Here is an 11,997-nt window from a genome sequence, read left to right as displayed (position 1 = left end):
CACGCTCCGAATCTACAATAAAACCAGAAATCTTAATTAGATTCCCAACTCTCGTTCCGGAACGATCACTCTATACGATAACTCGATTATATTCTTGACTCGAACTATACGAGTATAGCTTATACAAATAAGCACACAGCACATAGCACAATTCTTTCTCGAAGTTTTCATATCCTTATATACCTAGCAATCAAAGCGTACTCGCTTGACCTAGGCTATTTCTCAAATCACTAACACTACTCTTTTACGAGTACTAGACCCATTTACAACCAAACATTTACGTGCATACTATCACTTATATCAATCGACTTAATTCCCTTTTCTTTTATTCCTTAATTCGAATCAAAACAACAATCCAATCAAGCAAAATCAAAGATTTTCATATATAACACTCAATCATTCTTTCAATTACCAAAATCAAGTTTTGACCTTTATTTCTTATGGCCTATTCGGCCTTATTGCAAATACCCACCATAAAATCAATCAAATACTCACTTTAATTCACATAAACACGTATCTCATTCAACAACCTTTAAAGAACCACTCTCCTTTCTTTTAATCATAAAAATCCGAACCATAATCATCATATACAATCAAATTTCTCAAAAATCACACCATGCAACTTTAGTTCTAGCATGATCCAATTTAAACTAGCACCATTTTCTTTATTAACAAATTTCGAACATAAACACCACTCAATCATGGTCATGCAATCAAGTTCTCATTAGTCACTAAGATTTTTAGCAAAAAAATCAACTCAATTCTCTTTTAAGCCTAAGACCCATTCGGGTTTATCAAGAAAACACACATGCAAAGTTCAATCTTGACATGCAAAGTCTTATATCACATTTTCAACTTGTTTTAAGCCTTAACTTAGTCATTGCTCTCATTTTCATCAAGATTTTCGAAGCACAAAGCCAAACATCACCTAATGACTCAACCTTAATCAAATTATTCAATCAACATGCATGCATTCACTTAATCACAAATCAATCTCTTCTAAACCCATTTTCTATTCGGCAAAAATTCAAAACTCACAATCCAAGAACCAAACATGACATGCACTAACTCCTCTTTTAAATCAACATGCAACTCTATTTCTACTAATTAACTTAGTTCACCAAGATCAGTCACAAAATTCAATTCCCTTTTTATTAGCATAAAGCCGAACCAAAACTCACATGCAATCATAAATTGATTTTCTAAGCAACAATCACTTGCACACATTCATTTTACAACCAAGGAAATCATTTTACCAACCCACTCAATTTTATCAAAGAAGCAAAACCCTTTTTTTTCAATTTTCAAGAAATCATAACATGCAACATTAAAATCAACAATCACATCATGGAAAACCCACCGGCTCTCCTTTGGATCATGGCCGGTGGTGGTCGAACTTGAGAGAGTCCATGACGGATCTCCTCTCGAGTTTATGACCTCCAAAACCTCTTAAAATCACTCTTATAGTTATGCTTCAAGAAATTGTTTTTCTTAAACACAACCATAGTGATCAATCATCAAAACCTTGCAAATACTTACATGCAAATAGGAATCAAGAAGTATACCGAAAATAAAGGCTAAAGGTAGCAATATCTTTGAGTTTGAGTAAGATTTGGGGGTTGCATGCAAGTGAGAGAGATGAGAGATGAGAGGGCCGAGAGGGAGTGAAAGAGAGAGAGAGTGTTCGGGAGAGAGAGAGAAAAGAAAGAGAGAAGAGAGAAAAGAGAGAATGAGTGAAAAGAAAGAAAAGAAAGAAAGTGGGTTATATATAGCAACTTAGAAACAAGGGCAATCTAGTAATTTACCACTTCCTTTTACTCACTCATTCCTTTTCTTTTTACTTAATGCGATAAAATTCAAATACAAAATATATCTCTCTCGGAAAGTCGAGAATTATTGAAAATGACATTTTTACCGCGTAGGCCTCGAAATTAGCTTTTTATCCATTACTCAGAATAAGAATTTGAAGCACACGGTTGATTTATATGAATTTTGCAACTTGTTTTAATAAATACATTTTCCACTTAAATCATTTAAAAAAAATGCAAAGATCCACAATTAGAATTCACTTATCATTTTAAAAAGTCTCTAAGACCTCTACGAAGATAACAGAACAAATCACATGTTTTATCCATCTCAGATGATTTTATAAAAATGCACGAAGGTTAAATAAACCCTTATGTAAATCACATAATTCCCTTTAAAATTCACAGAAATTAACACAGAACATATAATCATGGCACAGAGGCAAGAATCACACGCATATATTCAAATAATGACTCAGGTCTGATCATAGAATCTATCCCTCTTTAATCTTTATCATCTTTTATGCGTACCGGGTCACGTTCAGCCTGACGGCCCGACGCTCAGCGTTTCGAATACGCTTCTCATTACCTTTTCCAATCAACACATCTCTTAAGACGAAATACTTCATTCATTCACTTCACATATAATTCACATTTTATATTATTTAATTTCCACATTGGGACGGGTTCCGTTCTACCTGACGGCCCGAAACCACAGCTTGACTTCTAAGCTGACTCTTTAAATTGGAAACGTTTTTATCCACACTCCTTAACTCTAGTATACAGATAAGACAAATAATTACCACTTAATCATATAATTATAATCTCATCACATAACACGTACTTTACTTTCTTAATTTGACGTAAATTCTCGGTCGTTACAATCTACCCTCCTTAAAAGGATTCTGTCCCCCAGAATCTAATCTAAGCAAATAGATGGGGATACTTTTCTTTCATTTTCCTTTCTAATTCCCAAGTCGATTCCTCGACTAGTGGATTCTCCACAATACTCTAACTAGAGGTACAACTTTATTTCTAAGCGTCCTTTCTTTTCGATCCAAATTCGCACTGGTTGTTCCACATAGGACAATCTGGTTGGATTTCTACTGGTTCCAACTCGATCACATGGCTCACATCAGCATTATACTTCTTCAGGAGAGATGCATGAAATACATTGTGCAGATGTTGCATTTGCGGCAGTAGCGCTATTCATACGCCACTTTCCCAACTTGTCGCAATACTTCAAATGGTCCAATGTATCTTGGACTTAGCTTTCCTTTCTTTCCAAATCGAGTTAAACCTTTCCAAGGAGATATCTTCAACAAGACCTTGTCTCCAGTTTCGAATTGCACATCTTTTCGCTCTTGATTCGCGTACTTTGCCTGTCGGTCTTGAGCTGCAATTAATCTCTTTCGTATCATTTCAACTTTTTCCTTCGTTTGCTGCACTAGCTCGGGGCCAATTAACTTGCGCTCACCAACTTCATCCCAATAAGTAGGGGATCTACACTTTCTTACATACAACGCTTCATAAGGTGGCATGCAAATACTTGCGTGATAACTGTTGTTGTAGGAAAACTCAACTAAGGGCAAATGATCATCCTAATTTCCTTTGAAATCTATTGCGCAGGTTCGCAACATATCCTCAGTTGTCTGAATTGTCCTTTCACTTTGTCCGTCTATCTGCGGATGATATACCGTACTCATTTTCAATTTCGTTCCCAAATGATCGTGGAATTGTCGCCAAAATCTCGAATTAAACCTTGGATCTCTATCAGACACGATAGATACAGGAACTCCGTGACGCATCACGATTTCATCCATATACAATTTGACCAGCTTCTCTAATGAAAACCTTTCATTTATCGGAAAGAAATGTGCTGACTTTGTCAACCGATCAATTACCACCCAAATCGCATCATGATTAGACTTGGTTTTAGGTAATCCTACCACGAAATCCATCGCGATATGTTCCCATTTCCATTCAGGTATGTCCAGTGGCTGAAGCAATCCACTTGGCCTTTGATGTTCCGCTTTAACTCTTTGGCACGTGTAACATTTGCTTATCCATTCTGCAATTTCCTTTTTCATATTTGGCCACCAAAATTTTTTTTTCAAATCCTGGTACATCTTTGTACTTCCAGGGTGAATTGAAAATCTTGAGTTATGCGCTTCTTGCAAAATCTCGTGCTTTAGTTCCACAACATCAGGTATCCAAATACGTGAGTTAACACGGTATATCCCTTTTCCATCCTTTTGAGCTTTAATTTCTTCTCCCGTCAACTTATTCCTTTCGCGATTCATCACTTGCTCTTGACAGCATCTAATCTTTTCCAAAATTTTAGGTTGAAACCGTATTGCATAAATGGCTTCACCTCCACATTCTGGAGTCTGCACCACTATTTCCACCTTTTCAAAGTCCTTGATTAATTCTTCTGATGACGTTAACATATTCAACTTTTCCTTTCGACTTAAAGCATCAGCTACCACATTTGCCTTTCCAGGATGATAGTTTATCGCACAATCATAATCTTTGATCAATTCCAACCACCTTCTTTGTCGCATATTCAGTTCTTTCTGAGTAAAGATATACTTTAAGCTCTTATGGTCCGTATAAATCTCGCACTTTTCCCCGTATAAATAATGCCTCCAAATCTTAAGGGCAAATACAATTGCTGCCAATTCTAAATCGTGCGTTGGATACTTTTGCTCATGCGGTTTGAGTTGCCTTGACGCGTATGCTATTACCTTCCCGTGTTGCATTAACACACATCCAAGTCCTTTATAGGAAGCATCACTGAATATCACAAATTCACCTTTATCATCTGGTAATACCAACACAGGGGCGGTTACCAATCTCTTCTTTAACTCTTGAAAACTTTCCTCACACTTTTCTGTCCAAATGAACTTCTCATTCTTTCTCGTCAATTTTGTCAATGGAACGGCAATCTTTGAGAAATCTTGCACAAATCTTCTATAGTATCCGGCTAATCCCAGAAAACTTCTGACTTCCGTCGGAGTCTTGGGTCTTTCCCAATTCATTACAGCTTCTATCTTGGCTGGATCCACTTTAATTCCTTCTTTATTAACTACATGACCAAGAAATTGCACTTCTTTTAGCCAAAATTCACACTTTGAAAACTTTGCATACAGCTTTTCCTTTCGCAGAATTTCCAAGGAAATCCTCAAATGCTCCTTATGATCTTCCTCCGTCTTGGAATAAATAAGTATATCTTCAATAAACACAATCACGAACTTGTCCAAATACTACTTGAATACTCTGTTCATAAGATCCATAAATGCAGCTGGCGCATTCGTCAAGCCAAATGCCATCACCAAAACTCATAATGTCCGTATCTTGTTCGGAACGCTGTCTTGGGTATATCTTCCGCTTTGATCTTTAGTTGATGATACCCAGATCTTAAATCAATCTTTGAGAAACACGAAGCTCCTTTCAATTGGTCAAACAAGTCATCGATCCGCGGTAGAGGGTACTTATTCTTGATTGTCAACTTATTCAGTTCACGGTAATCGATACACAATCGCATACTTCCATCCTTCTTCTTTACAAACAACACCGGTGCGCCCCACGGGGATACACTCGGTTAGATTACTCCTTTGTCCAACAACTCTTGCAACTGAGCTGCCAATTCCTTCATTTCAACCGGCGCCATGCGATAGGGAGCTTTCGACACTGGTTCCGTACCAGGAGCCAATTCAATCGTAAACTCGATCTCTCTGTCTGGAGGTAGTCCAGGCAATTCATCAGGAAACACGTCCGGAAAATCTCTTATTACCGGAATATCGTCGATCCTTACAAATTCTTTCTCCACGTCCACGACATGAGCCAAATAAACTTCGCATCCTTGACGCATTAATCTTCTCACCTCAATAACCATTAGAAATTTCTTTTCTTGCCTCCTTCCTTTAAATATCACTTCCTCACCATCTTTGGTTTTTAACTTCACTTTCTTACTTTTACACTCTATTTGCGCCTCATGATTTGACAACCAATCCATTCCTAGAATAACCTCAAATTCTCCTAACTTAAAATAAATTAAGTCAGCAAAAAAGTGCCGACCTTCTATAGACACATCACAATCGGGACAAATCTTATTAGCAACATCTTTCTCTTGATTTGCTACCTCTATAATCAACTTAGGCTCTAGAGGGTACGCAACACAATTTAACTTATCAAGAATGCTTTCAGAAATAAAAGATCTGGTTACTCCAGAATCCATCAAAACTTTTACTTCTACTGAGTTTATAACAAGCATACCTGCTACCACATCCACATCTTGCACCGCATCTTTCATTGACATGTTAAAGGTCCTAGCTCTGGGTTGAGCTGATGGTGCTGGGAGAGACGGCGGTCCAGCAATTCTGAGAACATTAGCCTTCTGCACAGGCTCCTTGCAATTTCTAGCCATGTGGCCTACCTTGCCACACTTGAAACAAGCCAAATCAGGCTTCCTTACTTCATTTGAACATTCTGAAGAATAATGCCCCTTCTGGTTACACTTAAAACATGTTATATCCAGCTTATTGCACCTCCCCGGGTGTCTCTTTCCACAGTTCCTGCATTCTTGCATCTGGGGCCTGCTATCATTTCCCGGTTGTCCAGCTTTCTGGAAACGGTTCTTCTGAGCTCCATTCCCGGGTCTAAACTTCTGAAACTTTTTGTTCTAACCTCCACCATTCTTTCCAAACTTTCCTCTAAACTTTGAACTTCCTTGCTCTTGCTCAGAGCCTTCAAACTTCCTCATTTCTTCCTTCATTTTCTCTTCGAGCAGCTTCCCGCTCACCTTCCACTATCATTGCCTTCTGAACCAAAGCAGCATAGCTCTTGATCTCCAACATTGCTATTTAACTCCTAATCCACGGCTTAAGTCCCTGCTAGAACCTCTTAGCCTTCTTTGATTCAGTATTCACGTACTCTGGCATGAACCGTGACAACTTCGAAAACTTCACCTCATATTCTGCTACCGACATTTCCTCCCGTCTAAGATCCAAAAATTTCATCTCCAACTGATCTTGCATATAACTTGACAAATATTTTTCCAGAAACATCTCAGTGAACTTCTTCCAAGATAAGTCTTTGCCTTCCAACAACGCCTTAGAAGACCCCCACCAGAAACTTGCTTCATCCCTCAAATAATAACTTGCGTACTGAGCTTTCTTATCGTCCTTAACTTCGGCTAGCTCAAAGGCTTTTTCCATCTCTCTCAACCACGACTGTGCTTTAATCGGATCTGGCAAACCTAAGAACTCTGGAGGATGAATAGATTGAAAGTGCTTGAAATTTCCAACTTTTGGGGCCACAGGTTGTTGCAAAAGCTGAGCAAGTCTGCTCATCAAAGTGGTTTCTGGGTTTATTTCTGGGTCTTGGATGGGAATTTCTTCTTCTTGGTGATCTGGTGAGTTGGCCATTTCTTACAAACCTGTTTGAGCAATTATTTAGCAATACGATAACATGGCATACATAACAACAATTTTTATGAAATCTCTTTTGTGGGTTTTAAGTTTTACCCAATTTGCACATGCAATCCTATTACTACATAATTCTCATATCAGTGTTGTTTTATCATGGCACGGAATAGGGTTTTACGATCTTTAGACATGGTTGTACGAAAACTTGGTTGTATTTAAAACATGGCATTGAGAACAGTTTATAAGATAAACAAGGTAAACAAAGGAAAACAAGATAATAGATTTATTTAAATCAAGGGTTACATAGGAAATATTCTGGATTTTAAGGTTCTGAAACAAGGTACAATAAATAGCAGGGTTAAACAGAGGAAAAACTGGAAAACATCCCCCTATCTACCCCTAACTTCCAACTACTACTACTACTGCACTGGTCTGAAATACAACAAGATAAATGAAAAAGGGATCCCGGCATCTAACCAAGTATCCCAAAGCCTACCGGCGCTGAAAACAACAACAACAATCTACGGGCTCAACCAACAGTCCCGTCTAATCATCTAGGATCTCTCTCAACACCACCAACATCCAGCGAATGATCTTATGCAGCCTCCGGGCCTCAGCATCAGCATCACTAGTGGATGGTCCCTCATCCAATCTCTTCCTGGCAACCTGCTCCACCATCTTCACTCGAACTCACCACTCATCATCCATAACAGAAGCACTCCGCCTAGACTCTCTGGCTAGTCTATCCACCAAAGCTCCTAACTCAGGAATGCGGGAGTACACAAAGTCTCTGTCCTGGGCTAACTTGCCACCAATACTGACAGGAACAGTCTTAGGCATCTCCGACTCTGGCTCAGGGGCAGGGGTCTCTGAATCAGGCCTCAAGGGTGAAATCTGCATGGGGATCTCACTACTCTCAGAATGGTCCTCCTCTGGGTCTGAACTAACATATACAGGCTCCTCTGGAGAGGGTGGAATAGGGTCCACAGGGGTACCAGTCAAGCTAATCTCTGAGTCTGAGTCACTACCACTACTAGGATCCTGAGAGAAAACATAAAATAACAACCAAGAAACAATGTTAGGGTCAAATAAAGCTTCCAGCTAACTCACACCCTAACTCTAGTTTCTACTTTACCAATCAAACACTTTCCTTAGACTATACCTAATAGTCTAACTCAACTCTACATGAGTCGAACTCTCTCGCAATATAGATATATTCCCAAAATACCCCTTTTTAAAACCTAACTTGTCTCAGGGACTAGATCCTGTAGCTCTGATACCAACTTGTGATGACCTCAATCTCGGGGTTAGGAAATGAGGACTCACACACCTCTAATCTACTAATTAAATTTGCATAAACCCCGATTAACTACTAACAGGATCAACAGGATAAAGTATGAGACAAGATTACAACTACCAATCACAGAATATAACTTACAAACCCAAAATATTATTAAATAATCAGTATCGATTCCGGCTGGGAACCCACAGATAACCCATTATATCTTTAAACACCTCTTACTAGGCGCGAGCTCACTCATAACCTGTACTACCTGCTCTGGCAACTGGAAGCCCTCAACACGGTAGGGACCACCAGGTACGCTCTTACGAGCAGTGCGCCTAAGCCTGGCCATCTTCTTGCTTAACTGCCATGGTTAGATTAAGACAAAACAATGAGTATAAAACTCAGCAAGTAACTAAATAGCAGTTCTACAATAACAATTCTCAATATGCTTTGAACAAACTAGGGCATTCTATTTTAGCTAATCTAGGTGGCAGATTTCCATATATTCATTTTTTGTTTTCTTTGAGATAAGGAAAGGTATCCGAAGAATAGTTGGGCTTTCAAGAAACAAGGCTCAAAACAGGATGAAAGCCGACATTCAACACAAATCATTATAGGATCAAAATAGATCTTTCAATAGAGGAAAGCAACAGTATTTCAAGATATAGAATCATTCATATGATCAACAATTTCAGGAATCAGGGTTCTGAGCCTTAAGCTCCACAATAACATAATCAACTCTTTTCAAAACAGTATAAACCATTTTCATTTCCAAAAATCAATTTACTGAATAAAAGTTTCAGTTCCCTTTTTAAATAATCATTTAGAAACCTTGATTGGATCACTTATCTTTCCATTTCATTATATACGGGTGATCAGCCCGTATCGACCTCCATTCCGATCTTTAAGGTACCATTCGGCATAATTTCAGCCTTAAATTGGACTAGTCCCACTAGCCTCTTACCATGACTGGACTATTCCCACTAGCCTCTTACGTCTCAATCCAATCCATCAGGAATTCATTTGGAAAACCTTGAGTTGGAAAACAATAGGTTTTCTAAAATTCATTTTATCATTACCAAGCCTTTGAAATCATTCGGACTCTTTCAAGTCGAAACTCATTCTTAATTCAGATTTTAAAGAAACAAAGTTCAGGGAGTGAATCAAAGATACGCAAGGAACAATTCTCAAGGATTCTGCATCAAAGATAATAAGGTACTAAATTTGAAGGATCAGTAATAACTTAGGGATCATTAGGGCGATCAAGAGAAACAGGGTATCATTAACAGAGTTATCCAAGATAATTAAAGGTTCAATATGATTCATGGCATTATAGGAAACTTAAACAGAAAGGCAGATTATCAATGGGTGAAATCAATAGGATTATCAATAACAGGTTATCAAGAACAAAGGGTACTTCAAATCAATATCAGGGTTTCATAAAGCAAGGGTTTCATACTTTAACAGTTCAATACTCTACATGGTATGAACAACATTTCCTTCACAATCATTTATACAAGTAATCGGAGTTACTTGCCTGAAATTGCTTTCCTGAGGGTTGAACTACTGCCACCTAGTATACTTTTCCCTTTCCTAGCCCGAATGCCCTCACGCTCCGAATCTACAATAAAAACCAGAAATCTTAATTAGATTCCCAACTCTCGTTCCCGGAACGATCACTCTATATGATAACTCGATTATATTCTTGACTCGAACTATACGAGTATAGCTTATACAAATAAGCACACAGCACATAGCACAATTCTTTCTCGTAGTTTTCATATCCTTATATACCTAGCATTCAAAGCGTACTCGCTTGACCTAGGCTATTTCTCAAATCACACTAACACTACTCTTTTACGAGTACTAGACCCATTTACAACCAAACATTTACGTGCATACTATCACTTAAATCAATCGACTTAATTCCCTTTTCTTTTATTCCTTAATTCGAATCAAAACAACAATCCAATCAAGCAAAATCAAATATTTTCACATATAACACTCAATCATTCTTTCAATTACCAAAATCAAGTTTTGACCTTTATTTCTTATGGCCTATTCGGCCTTATTGCAAATACCCACCATAAAATCAATCAAATACTCACTTTAATTCACATAAACACATATCTCATTCAACAACCTTTAAAGAACCACTCTCCTTTCTTTTAATCATAAAAATTCCAAACCATAATCATACATGTACAATCAGATTTCTCAAAAATCACACCATGCAACTTTAGTTCTAGCATGATCCAATATTTAAACTAGCATCATTTTCTTTATTAACAAATTTCGAACATAAACACCACTCAATCATGGTCATGAAATCAAGTTCTCATTAGTCACTAAGATTTTTAGCAAAAAAATCAACTCAATTCTCTTTTTAAGCCTAAGACCCATTCGGGTTTATCAAGAAAAAACACATGCAAAGTTCAATCTTGACATGCAAAGTCTTATATCACATTTTCAACTTGTTTTAAGCCTTAACTTAGTCATTGCTCTCATTTTCATCAAGATTTTCGAAGCACAAAGCCAAACATCACCTAATGACTCAAACCTTAATCAAATTATTCAATCAACATGCATGCATTCACTTAATCATAAATCAATCTCTTCTAAACCCATTTTCTATTCGGCAAAAATTCAAAAACTCACAATCCAAGAACCAAACAATGACATGTATCACTAACTCCTCTTTTAAATCAACATGCAACTCTATTTCTTACTAATTAAACTTAGTTTACACCAAGATCACGTCACAAAATTCAATTCCCTTTTTATTAGCATAAAAGCCGAACCAAAACCTCAACATGCAATCATAAATTCTGATTTTCTAAGCAACAATCACTTGCACACATTCATTTTATAACCAAGGAAATCATTTTACCAAGCACCCACTCGATTTTTATCAAAGAAGCCAAAACCCCCTTTTTTTTCAAATTTTCAAGAAATCATAAACACTTGCAAATACTTACATGCAAATAGGAATCAAGAAGTATACAGAAAATAAAGGCTAAAGGTAGCAATATCTTTGAGTTTGAGTAAGATTTGGGGGTTGCATGCAAGTGAGAGAGATGAGAGATGAGAGGGCCGAGAGGGAGTGAAAGAGAGAGAGAGTGTTCGGGAGAGAGACGAGGGAAAAGAAAGAGAGAAGAGAGAAAAGAGAGAATGAGTGAAAAGAAATAAAAAGAAAGAGAAGTGGGTTATATATAGCACTTAGAAACAAGGGCAATCTAGTAATTTACCAACTTCCTTTTACTCACTCATTCCTTTTCTTTTTACTTAAATGCGATAAAATTCAAATACAAAATATATCTCTCTCGGAAAGTCGAGAATTATTGAAAATGACATTTTTAACGCGTAGGCCTCGAAATTAGCTTTTTATCCATTACTCATAATAAGAATTTGAGCAAATGGTTGATTTTATATGAATTTTGCAAACTTGTTTTAATAAATACATTTTCCACTTAAAATC

This window comes from Apium graveolens, chromosome 11 (genome assembly GCF_009905375.1).
Source record: "Apium graveolens cultivar Ventura chromosome 11, ASM990537v1, whole genome shotgun sequence".
NCBI lineage: Eukaryota > Viridiplantae > Streptophyta > Magnoliopsida > Apiales > Apiaceae > Apium > Apium graveolens.
The sequence above is the reverse complement of the archived record's forward strand: the minus strand, read 5'-3'. Positions refer to the sequence as shown.